This window comes from Lathyrus oleraceus, chromosome 1 (assembly GCF_024323335.1).
Source record: "Lathyrus oleraceus cultivar Zhongwan6 chromosome 1, CAAS_Psat_ZW6_1.0, whole genome shotgun sequence".
NCBI classification, from domain to species: Eukaryota; Viridiplantae; Streptophyta; class Magnoliopsida; order Fabales; family Fabaceae; genus Lathyrus; species Lathyrus oleraceus.
The window spans coordinates 85,394,538-85,405,356 of NC_066579.1; the positions used below are offsets into that span (position 1 = coordinate 85,394,538).

The following is a 10,819-nucleotide window of genomic DNA, read 5'->3' on the forward strand; positions in this document are numbered from 1 at the left end:
TTGGTGTCCTTTGGTTCCATATATCTCACAATCCGACGAAACTGCGGCTACAGTATTCGGGTTTATGCACATATGCTCGACTTTGAGGGCTAATGCGTCCATTTTAGCTTGCATCATGTCTATAGAGCTTAGTTCATGCACTCCTCCTTGGGCTTCCTTCTTCCCAACTGTCGCTCGTTCGACTCCCCATGATTGATGGTTTTGAGCCATATCTTCGATGAGGGCACTAGCTTCAGGATAAGGTTTGTTCATCAGAGTACCGCCTGCGGCAGCGTCGATGGTCATCTTTGTGTTGTAATGAAGTCCATTATAGAAGGTTTGAATGATTAACCAATTTTCTAAACCATGATGTGAGCATGCTCATAACAACTCTTTATATCTCTCCCAAGCTTCAAACAGCGATTCTCCTTGGTTTTGGGTAAATCTAGTTATATGGTTTCGAAGAACGGCGGTCTTACTCGGGGGAAAATATCTAGCAAGAAAAACTCTTCTAAGGTTATCCCAAGTCGTAATGGAATTGGGTGGAAGGGAATCTAACCATGATAGGGCTTTATCTCTGAGGAAAAAGGAAATAATCTTAAACGTATTGCCTCAGGAGAAGCTCCATTGGTTTTAAAAGTATCTGCTAATTGAAGAAATATTTTTAAATGTTGGTTAGGGTTCTCGGTAGCGAGACCCGCGAATTGTCTCTGTTGCACTAGTTGCAACAGGGATGGTTTAAGTTCAAAATTATTAGCTGGGATGGTTGGGTTTACTATACTAGAACTAGGTTCTTCATTTTATGGTTGAGCGAAGTCCTTAAGAGGTCTTTGGTTTTGATCTTCGGCCATAGCTCTCTTAATTCTATGAAAGAATAAACGTGCGCGAGCGTAACGTTCAGGTTCCGCCAGAGGGTTTACTAAATTTAAACTTTCGGTGCTGCGAGTTCTTCGCATTGACCGGCGGGAAATAACCTAAGTCTAAACGATATAACAACAGGAAAATGAAATTTGATGAAATTGATCCCCGACAACGGCGCCAAAAACTTGATGCGTGCTTTTCGCAAGTATACGAACGCGTCAGAGTAATATAAAAGATTATCGAATCCACAGAGACCAAGTGTCAAGCTATCATTATTTATTGTTATGGTGTTTATCAAAGGTAATTGAAATAGGTGTTTTCAGAGTGTGCGCTAAAAATTAAAGTGTTAAATAAAGATTAATTAATAAAGACAGGGTCGAAAGTAATTCACATAATTAATTGATAATCCAAGTACTTGCTAATAGAGCTACTTATGGGCAGTGTTTCCTACTTTGAAAAGAACTAATTTAACGGGAACTGTCGCTTTCGCGTATTCAGAACCGAGTTGTGCTCCCTAATCGAACCCTCTTATTGTCACTTATAAAAAGGTGCGCATTGCGTTAGAGTAGTAAACCTATTTTTAAGAAATATAGTATCTTGACTAGGTTGAAAAGTATTATAACCTGGATTTCTTAACCAAAAGAGATTCTTACGAACCAGACTCTAAACTTATAAACGCGTCCGAAAATAGTTTTAAAATCTCTTTTCTTCTTAATGTTAAAAACTCCTAATGAACTAAACAAAGCGCTTTCGCTGTTTTTGAAATAGTTAAAAACAATTAAGTTTAAATAGACGTTGGACGGCTTTCGATCTTACCCAACGGAATTGAAGTGCGGGAAAACTTAAGTTGAAAGTTAAAATAGCCCTTAAGTGTTTCTACGAACAATTGTACGGATTATCGGTTCAATTATGATCCTCACATTCTAACCTTATAGATTTAGTTAGACATGATAAAGTAAAAGTGCATTAATTTAAATAAAAGTAGTGCGAGTGCGGAAAGTAAATAAAAGTAGTGCGAGTGCGGGAAGTAAATAATTTAAAGCGAGTGCGAGGAAATAAATAATTTAAAGCGAGTGCGGGAAATAAACAAAAGTAAAGCGAGTGCGAGGAAATAAATAATTTAAAGCGAGTGCGAGGAAATAAATAAAAGTAAAGCGAGTGCGAGGAAATAAATAATTTAAAGCGAGTGCGAGAAATAAACAAAGTAAAGCGAGTGCGGGAAATAAATAAGATAAAGACAAGTAATAAAAACCTGCTCCAATCGGAGGGGTGAGAAAATTGCAATGCGGAAATGAAAATGGCGGCAGGATTAACTTCCTTCCAAAGTGCTCCAAACTCGATTACAGACTCTATCACAGACTTGATTACACAATCATGGTAACACCCCAATGCGAAGCAATACTGAATATATGCCTAAGTGAAACAAATTTGCTTCTGAGTTTGCCTCTATTCTAAGTTTGGATGATTGTAAAAGTGAATTCGCGTTTCTATTTATAAGCAAGTAAAAAGATGGAAATGACTTGGATGCCCTTCAACTTAAAAATAGGAGGGAACCGTTTTTCCTCTTGTGGCGCCCGCCACAAGGCCATGGCGCCCGCCACAAGCACAATATGGGGCGCCTTAGTGGAAGTAGTGGGAAAACGTGGGAGTTGATGGAAGTTGAATTTGACACGTCATGGCAGGGTCTATGGCGCCAGCCATGGGGTAGGCCACAAGAACAAAATGCTGAATTTTAGGATTTTTAGTCCTTTTTCACTCTTTTTCTCGATCGGGGCTCTGATTAAAGTAAAAACCTAAAAACAAAGGAAAACATAGAAATAACACAACAAAATGACAATAAAACAACTAGAATGCATGTGAAATCGGAGTCGAAAATACGTAAATTTCAGTGTTATCACCTGTGACCTACCAAGAGGCCATAATTGGTCCCGAGTCTGAGAAGTGGCTAGAAGCCATGAAATCTGAAATGGATTCCATGTACACAAACCAAGTTTGGACCTTGGTAGAGCCTCCTGTAGGAGTTAACCCTATAGGATGCAAGTGGGTCTTCAAAAAGAAGATTGACATGGATGGTAAGGTACATACCTATAAGGCAAGACTGGTTGCAAAAGGATATAAACAAATTCATGGGGTTGACTATGATGAAACCTTTTCACCAGTTGCAATGCTTAAATCTGTTCGGATTTTACTTGCTATCGCTGCATATCATGATTATGAAATATGGAAGATGGATGTCAAAACTGCTTTCCTTAATGGGAATCTTCTTGAGGATGTGTACATGACACAACCTGAAGGATTTGACATACCAGAAGAAGCCCAAAAGATATGTAAGTTACAAAGGTCAATCTATGGATTGAAGCAAGCTTCCAGAAGCTGGAATCTTCGTTTTGATGAAACAATAAAACAATATGGATTCATCAAGAACGAAGATGAGCCTTATGTCTACAAGAAGGTTAGTGGGAGCATGATCGTGTTCCTGGTATTATATGTAGATGACATATTACTCATTGGAAACGATGTCCCTACCCTGCAACAAGTAAAGTCTTGGTTGGGGAAATGCTTTTCTATGAAGGACCTAGGTGAAGCAGCCTATATATTAGGAATCAGAATCTATAGAGATAGATCACAAAAACTGCTTGGCCTAAGTCAGAGTACGTACATAGACAAAGTGCTGAGACGCTTTAACATGCATGATTCCAAGAAAGGATTCATACCTATGCAACATGGCCCGTGTCTGTCAAAAACACAATCCCCTTCAACTAAGGAAGAAAGGGATCGCATGAATAAGATTCCATATGCATCTGCAATAGGATCTATCATGTATGCCATGTTATGTACTCGACCAGATGTCTTGTATGCTTTAAGTGTAATGAGTGGGTACCAATCTGATCCTGGTGATGCCCATTGGGTAGCTGTCAAGAATATCCTTAAGTACTTGAGAAGGACTAAGGACTCATTCTTAATATATGGAGGTTAGGAAGAGTTGGCTGTAATTGGATACACCGATGCCAGCTTCCAGACAGATAAGGATGACTTTAGATCGCAATCTGGTTATGTGTTTTGCTTAAACGGTGGCGCTGTGAGCTGGAAAAGTTCAAAGCAAGATACAGTTGCTGAATCTACAACCGAGGCCGAGTATATTGCTGCCTCAAGTGCAACAAAGGAAGCTGTTTGGATCAAAAAGTTCATTAGTGAACTTGACATAGTTCCTAGCATTGTGGATCCCATTGGTCTCTATTGTGATAACAATGGTGCTATCGCACAAGCTAAGGAGCCTAGATCTCACCAACGTTCCAAACACATACTTAGGCGTTATCACCTCATTCGAGAGATAATAGATAGAGGAGATGTGAAAATATGTAGAGTACCTACACTTGACAATATTGCTGACCCACTGACAAAGCCTCTTGCGCAGCAGAAGCATGATGGCCATACTAGATCTATGGGCATTAGGGGTATGCCTGATTGGCTCTAGTGCTAGTGGGAGATTGTTGGTGTAAACCCTAGAGGCCAATACTTTTGGTACTTGTATCGAATTATTTATTAATAATAAAAGGCTTTTTCTTTATTATGTTTGTTTAATAAAGTCCCTAGAATAGCTAGTCCGTTTAATGTATCAAGTATGACTTAATCATGAGATCACATTAAACATATGGACACTATTCTTAAAGTATCCGTAGTCGAGCTTTATTGTGAAGTGAGATAACATTAAAGCATTAAGACTATTATGTTTGTAGATTGATGATCACATCTCATGGATCATGGATAAAGAGTTATCAAGTCTTAAACATAGGTATGAATATTAAGAGTAATATTTATAATGGATTGACCCGCTATGAGAATACTATATAGAATGTTATGCAAAGTGTCATAAGTTATTCTCATGGTGATAATGGTGTATACCACTCTTCGACCTGAAACCACTATGGACCCTAGATGTAGAGTCGAGTGCTTTATTGCTGATCCAACGTTGTCCGTAACTGGATAACCATAAAGACAGTTGATGGGTACTCCACGAAGCATGCTGAGGGACATGAGTGACCTAGATGGAATTTGTCCATCCTACGTAACAGGATAAACGTCTATGGGCCCAATATTAAATTGGACAAGGATGACACGGTCTATGCTTTGTGTTCAATATAGACATAAGGGCAAAAGGGTAATTATACACATAATTATTATCACAGAAGGATTTGTCAGATCACATGACATTTTCGTGTCTTGGGTAGCAGTGATGTGTTTCTAGATACCGCTCACTATTTATTATGTTAAATGCATGATTTAATATAATTGCCAACGTCGCGAAAACCTACAGGGTCAGACACAAAGGATGGATTGATGAGAGATAGAGTAACTAAGGAACACCGTAAGGTACGGTGCACTTAAGTGGAATACGAAATATGGTAAGGTACCACACGCTTAAGTGATTTTGGGCATATTATAAGATATGGGCCAAAATACACTTAAGTGGGCTTTTTAGCTTGAAGCCCACACAAATGGTTCTATAAATAGAACCCTTGGGTAGAAGCATTGTCTCTCTAATTGGAATTTCATTTCTCTCCCTCTCACTCAAAGCCTTCATTCATAGCAGCTAGCACTAAGATTGAAGGAACCCGTTCGTGTGGACTGAGTAGAGACGTTGTCATCGTTCAACGTTCGTGATCGCCACAAGAGGTAACGATTCTATCACTGATCATGCTCATTCATAAGGATCACTAAATGGAGAAATTTTTAAATTCCGCTGCGCCTTGGATGACAATTCTTCTTCAGTTTTATCATATGAAATTATTACAAGAGAAACTTTACTCCTTATGATATTCCAAACAACTTTTATGTTGTCATCAAGAGCTAATTTTGCTTGTAAAGTCATTGTTTATGGTGAAAAATTATTGGTCATTTTGTTTGTGCCCTAGTTAGGAGGTCAACTTCCAAGGACCATAACTTGCTCAATATTTATGATATGAAGGCAATACAAGTTTCATGATTAATTTCAAGATTTATTATCCAACTTTTATTCTTTGAGAAATTTCAAATTCTACTTGCAAGGGCATGTGCCAAGAGGAAACATTATAGGTCATTTTGTGTTATTACCATTGAACAAGAAATTTTCCTCAACTTCTAAAATCCATAACTACCTCATGAAAAATCCAAATGGTGTCAAATTTGTGACAAAATTGAATAGGAATTAAATATCTACAACTTTGGTGAATAAACCATTTTCATTTGAAGCTCATAAAAAAAGTTATTCAAGGTGGAAGAAGTAGTCATTTGACTTGGTACTTATAAAATTTTCAACCATGATCCAAGTTCCAAATGAAAAAGTCTTGAACATCAAAGTTGTTCCCCTTGATGTCAACTTTCCAAAACATCCAAGATCACTCCATTTTTGACAAGAATTGAGGGACTTGCGCATGGCTCTTTTGTTTGGTTTATTTTGGCAACTCTTGCAATCAAGTGATTAATTCCTTTTGCATGCTTCCATGTAATGGCTTCAACATCAATTGCACACGAATTGGAAGTGGATTGCATCATTGGTTGGGCCTACTTCTATGCCCATGCACCCATGCACAGTATTGCTATTTCTGGCCAAATTCGAAATGGTGCAAAGTTGAATTCCATAGCCTATAAATACAAGTGCATTGCTTCAGAAATGGGAGACACACCCTGCCCAAGCCTTGCCAAGCAAACTCAGAACCCTACTCCATAGAATTCCTCGAGGATTTCGTTGAAATTGAGTTCTTGACTCAACTTCTGTTTATGAATAAGAACTCCAAGGTTTCATAGTCATTTTCATCTCAATTGATCATTGCAAGAAATAGGAGGAAGAACCAATTGGAATTGCATCAAGATCCAGTCAAATCACTGATACCGAAGGTGATTTTCCAAAACTTCAAGCCTTCGATGCTCACTCAATTCTCCACCATTCTACTTGTTTATTGGTTGTCTGAAGTCCAACCAATGTAGGCAACAAGATTGAGTTGCTTTGAGGTTAAATCGAAGCAACTCATATCGTGTACCTCAAAATTCAATTCCTCGTATATCTCTATATATTTGGAATTAGGTGAAATTGAGTCCAGATTCAAGCTCCTGAGCTTTTTCTCTTTAAAATAGTGTCCTTACTTTTCATTTTCTTGATGGTTGGTGGTGGACCAGTCCGGTGAGGTCCACCAGAGAAGATAACCAGAGTTAGGGCTCCGGTGATGTGTTGTCACATCTTCTGGCCATCTGATCTATTTTAAATTTTTTAATCTGAATCGCTCCTTTTAATTACCAAGCCTATGATGCGTTGCCTGAGGCTCACCATGGAACGCGTGCACTTGGCCATCAGATCTGCCACCTCAATTCATGAGGGAGATCTGATGGCCCTCATTTTCTCTATTTTCTTTTTTAATTCTGATTTTTCATTTAATCCATTTATTTTGTTTAGTTCATATTAATTTCATTTTAAATCTAAAAACTATGGGACTTTCACAAAAAATATTTAAATATTTTCCTCTTTCATATTTTGAATTAAAATATTTTTTTGGATTAATATTTATATTTTTCATGAATTAAATGATTGTTGACTTGTTTTAAATATTTTTAAAATACTTCCGACTTTCCAAAAATCATGATTTTTTTGTCTAAGGTCCTTTGACCTTATTTGACCTAGGATAAACCCTTTAGCCATTTATTTGGTGTTTTGAAGGGATTTGAGATTTTGTCCATTTTAAAATGCATTTTAATTCATTTTTAATTTGATTTTTAATTGAATAATTGTTTGAAAATTATGTTGAGCCATTTGTATGGTCTTGTGATGTTTGAATTTTTGTTTGGCCTTGATCATGGTTGATTTGAATTTTGTTTGACCAATACTATTGGATTTAGGGGAATGATGAAATGTACATTTTATCTCCCAAACTGAATGGATAGTTTTGATCAGATGAAATTCCTCATATGATACATTTAGGTTTATATTTCCCCTTTTTTCTTCAGCTTCATTCTTATTCTTCCCCAATCCATCATTGACCAATGAATTCTCTTCATGTCTAATGCTAGTTGATTCATCAATGACCTTGTGTCAGATGAATCAACATGAGCCAGAGTGAGATAGGTCTCTCCCATTTTTCTTTAGTGTGTGGTATGTTTTAGGAGTTTGGTTCTTTGTACCAAATCTCTATCATACATTAACACCTATATTTTTATTGCCCGACCTCAGATAGTTGTGACTTCTACATAAGTCCAATTACGATTGCTTAACATAGAGCTAAATCTGTCCCAAAAGGCATAGCATTCTTGTAAGTAAGATTGTAAGTCTCCCATTCTTCATGGCATTGTGTGAAAACTTAACCTTTTTTCCTTTCATGAGAGCTAGTGGCATACTTGTTAATTTATCCAAGTTGGAGCCCGTCTCATGGATGATGTCTTGGTTCATGTATTCATACTTGTGAATGAATGGTTGAGTGTTCTCCAAAGAATGACTTAATCAATTAAAACTCTTCACTAACATTTGACTAACACTTTATTAATTTTGCTTTACTTTCAAGTTATTTAATTAATGCAATTTAAATTTCAGTACATTTATCATTCATCTGTCATTTACATTTCATTTAACATACTTAGTGATTTACGTTTGCAATCAAAAATAAAGGAAAGCACATTGGAGTGAATCCAGAAATCTTCATTCATCCTTTAAATGTAAATAATATGACTTAAAAATACATAAAAATTGAAAAGTACAAGTAGCGTAGACAAATAAGCAGACTAAATGTCGACCCTAAAAGTGTCCCCTTGAGTCTTGCGAAGAGCCTCAATGTCTGTGATGAGTTCGGCCATCGTCTTCTTGCAAAATTTGACGAAATGGTAGACCACTTCAGGGGTATTATCTGGGCACATGATTAGATATACCTCCTTCAACTTGTTGGGAAAGTCTTGGAAGGCATAGTTAGTCAGCACTGCCATGTTGGCGTATTTCTCTCTCCACTCATTGTAGAGAGTTTGGAGGTTATGGATGATTTCATCCCTTTGAGTAATGGAAGCTTCGACTCCTCCCAATATTTGCAATTTTTTTGCAACTCCACATATGCTTGATCATACATACCCATCTTCAGATTTTTGATTTGATCGCAAGCACGCCCTAGGTTGAACTGCTCGCGCAAGAGGCTTTTGTGAACCTTCTCCCTCTCTAGTTATTCCTTAGCCAATAAGTTCTTACACTCCTTTAGAGTGGTCCTAAGCTTAAGGATTTGGGCTTCGTAATCCTCCCTAACTTCTTTCTTCATAGCATTAGACCTCTCAACGGTCTTCTCAAGGTCCCTAATGACTTGGTACGCTTGATCCAACTTGTCATTGCCAAAGTCTAGCTCAGAATTAGCTCCTTTTAGAGCTTCACTAACCCAAACTCTCCGGCCTTCGACTTCTCGGAGCCTCTTCTTGCTATCTCTGAACTTCTCACGGACTTTCTTACCCTTACCTTCCAAGACGTGGTTACGTTCCTTGGCACGGTTGATTTGGAATCGTAGTTGAGTGTTTTCCAACTCAAGCTCTTTAGTTTGGTTGGTAAGTTTGTCCATGTCCTCTTGTAGGATAGGCTCGGGCTCGGGCATCAACGAGAATGAAGAAGGGTCAAACAGAAAAGGCATCTTGACAACCCTAGCCTTTTTTTTACCCACACAAAGTAGGGCTCCTTGGCTAGGATATTCTTCTTACCCCATTCTTGGTCAATCCAGACTATATTCGTCCAAGCTTTTTGCACTCTCTTTACATTTAAATCAAGCGGATCTACAGTATTGACTATGAAAGGAATAAAGCCTTTCTCCTTGGTAGGACTCAACATGGTGTACCCAAAGTGTCTCTTGAGTAAAGCGGGGTTGTAGTTGATACAACCTTGCATTCCTATTAAGGGTACGTTTCAGAACCCTCCATATTTCGCAATGACATCTTTTGTATCCCATTATCTCTTGTACCATAGAACTGAATTGGCGGAGGAGATGCGAACTTTTGATACCATGTCAGATTGCTTTGAGAAAAAGGTCCATGTTGAGGCAACCGGGCTCTCATCCACAAGTGCAACAGGGGAGCACAACAGAGGAAGGTCCCTCCTTTCTTCTGATGCCTTGTATGATTGTGTCAGTAAAAATTCTTGTAATTCTACATTTGAACAAACAAAAATCGTAAGAGATTTTCTAATTAGTTTGGTGATGAATGAATGTGCGTATGTATGAATGATTGGTTTTTATTAATTTCCATGGAACTTAGGCACGAGTTTAAAGTTTCATACCATCGTGACGAAGTGTGAGGTTTAATAATGACTGATTTTCAAACCAAGGTTCTCGCTTTGTATGATCTAGGGATTTTGAGAAATTGGGTGTAATACATTTCCCCAAGAGTCATGGACTCCCTTAATTGTCAGTCGCTTATGTCAATTTACTTGCCAGGCGGCTGCTCCATGAAGGTCATCTACTCTAAGTGAGATCTTTGTATAGAACCCTATGAGGAAGGCACCTCGGGGACCTATACTACGCGACCATCGGTCTAGGTTGGCCATGGATAAATGTTCTAAAAGGGGGTCTTAGGGTCACAGACTCTAATAAAGGAAAGTATGCTTACGCCGAAAGCACAACGATCATCAACCCCCTTAAGAGCGTCTACCACTAAATGAGTTTCTCGTACGACCCTTACGAAGAAGGCACCTTGGGGACCAATACTACTCAACCTCTCCTATCTCAAGAAAACTCTCAGACTCGGGTGGAGAGTCTTTCACACAAGGTTTTTATTGCAGTCATTATTACCTTCAAACTTTCTTCGTCATAAAACCATGGTTTCGGACCAACAGACAAACAAAGAAAATATGTACAAGTTAGCAATAAAACCCATATATATATATATATATATATATATATATATATATATATATATATATATATATATATATATATATATATATATATATATATATATAGAAAAAGGTAAAAGGATAAATCCCCACACACACAAAAAG

At 37.8% G+C, this 10,819-nt stretch overlaps 1 non-coding gene across 1 annotated transcript; it reads left to right on the forward strand.

Annotated features, from left to right (window-relative positions):
- The first annotated feature begins 340 nt into the window (after positions 1-340).
- On the forward strand, positions 341-447 carry LOC127116159 (small nucleolar RNA R71). The gene has a single exon (XR_007801138.1). It is a non-coding gene; the product is annotated as a small nucleolar RNA R71 (small nucleolar RNA).
- Positions 448-10,819: the final 10,372 nt, after the last annotated feature.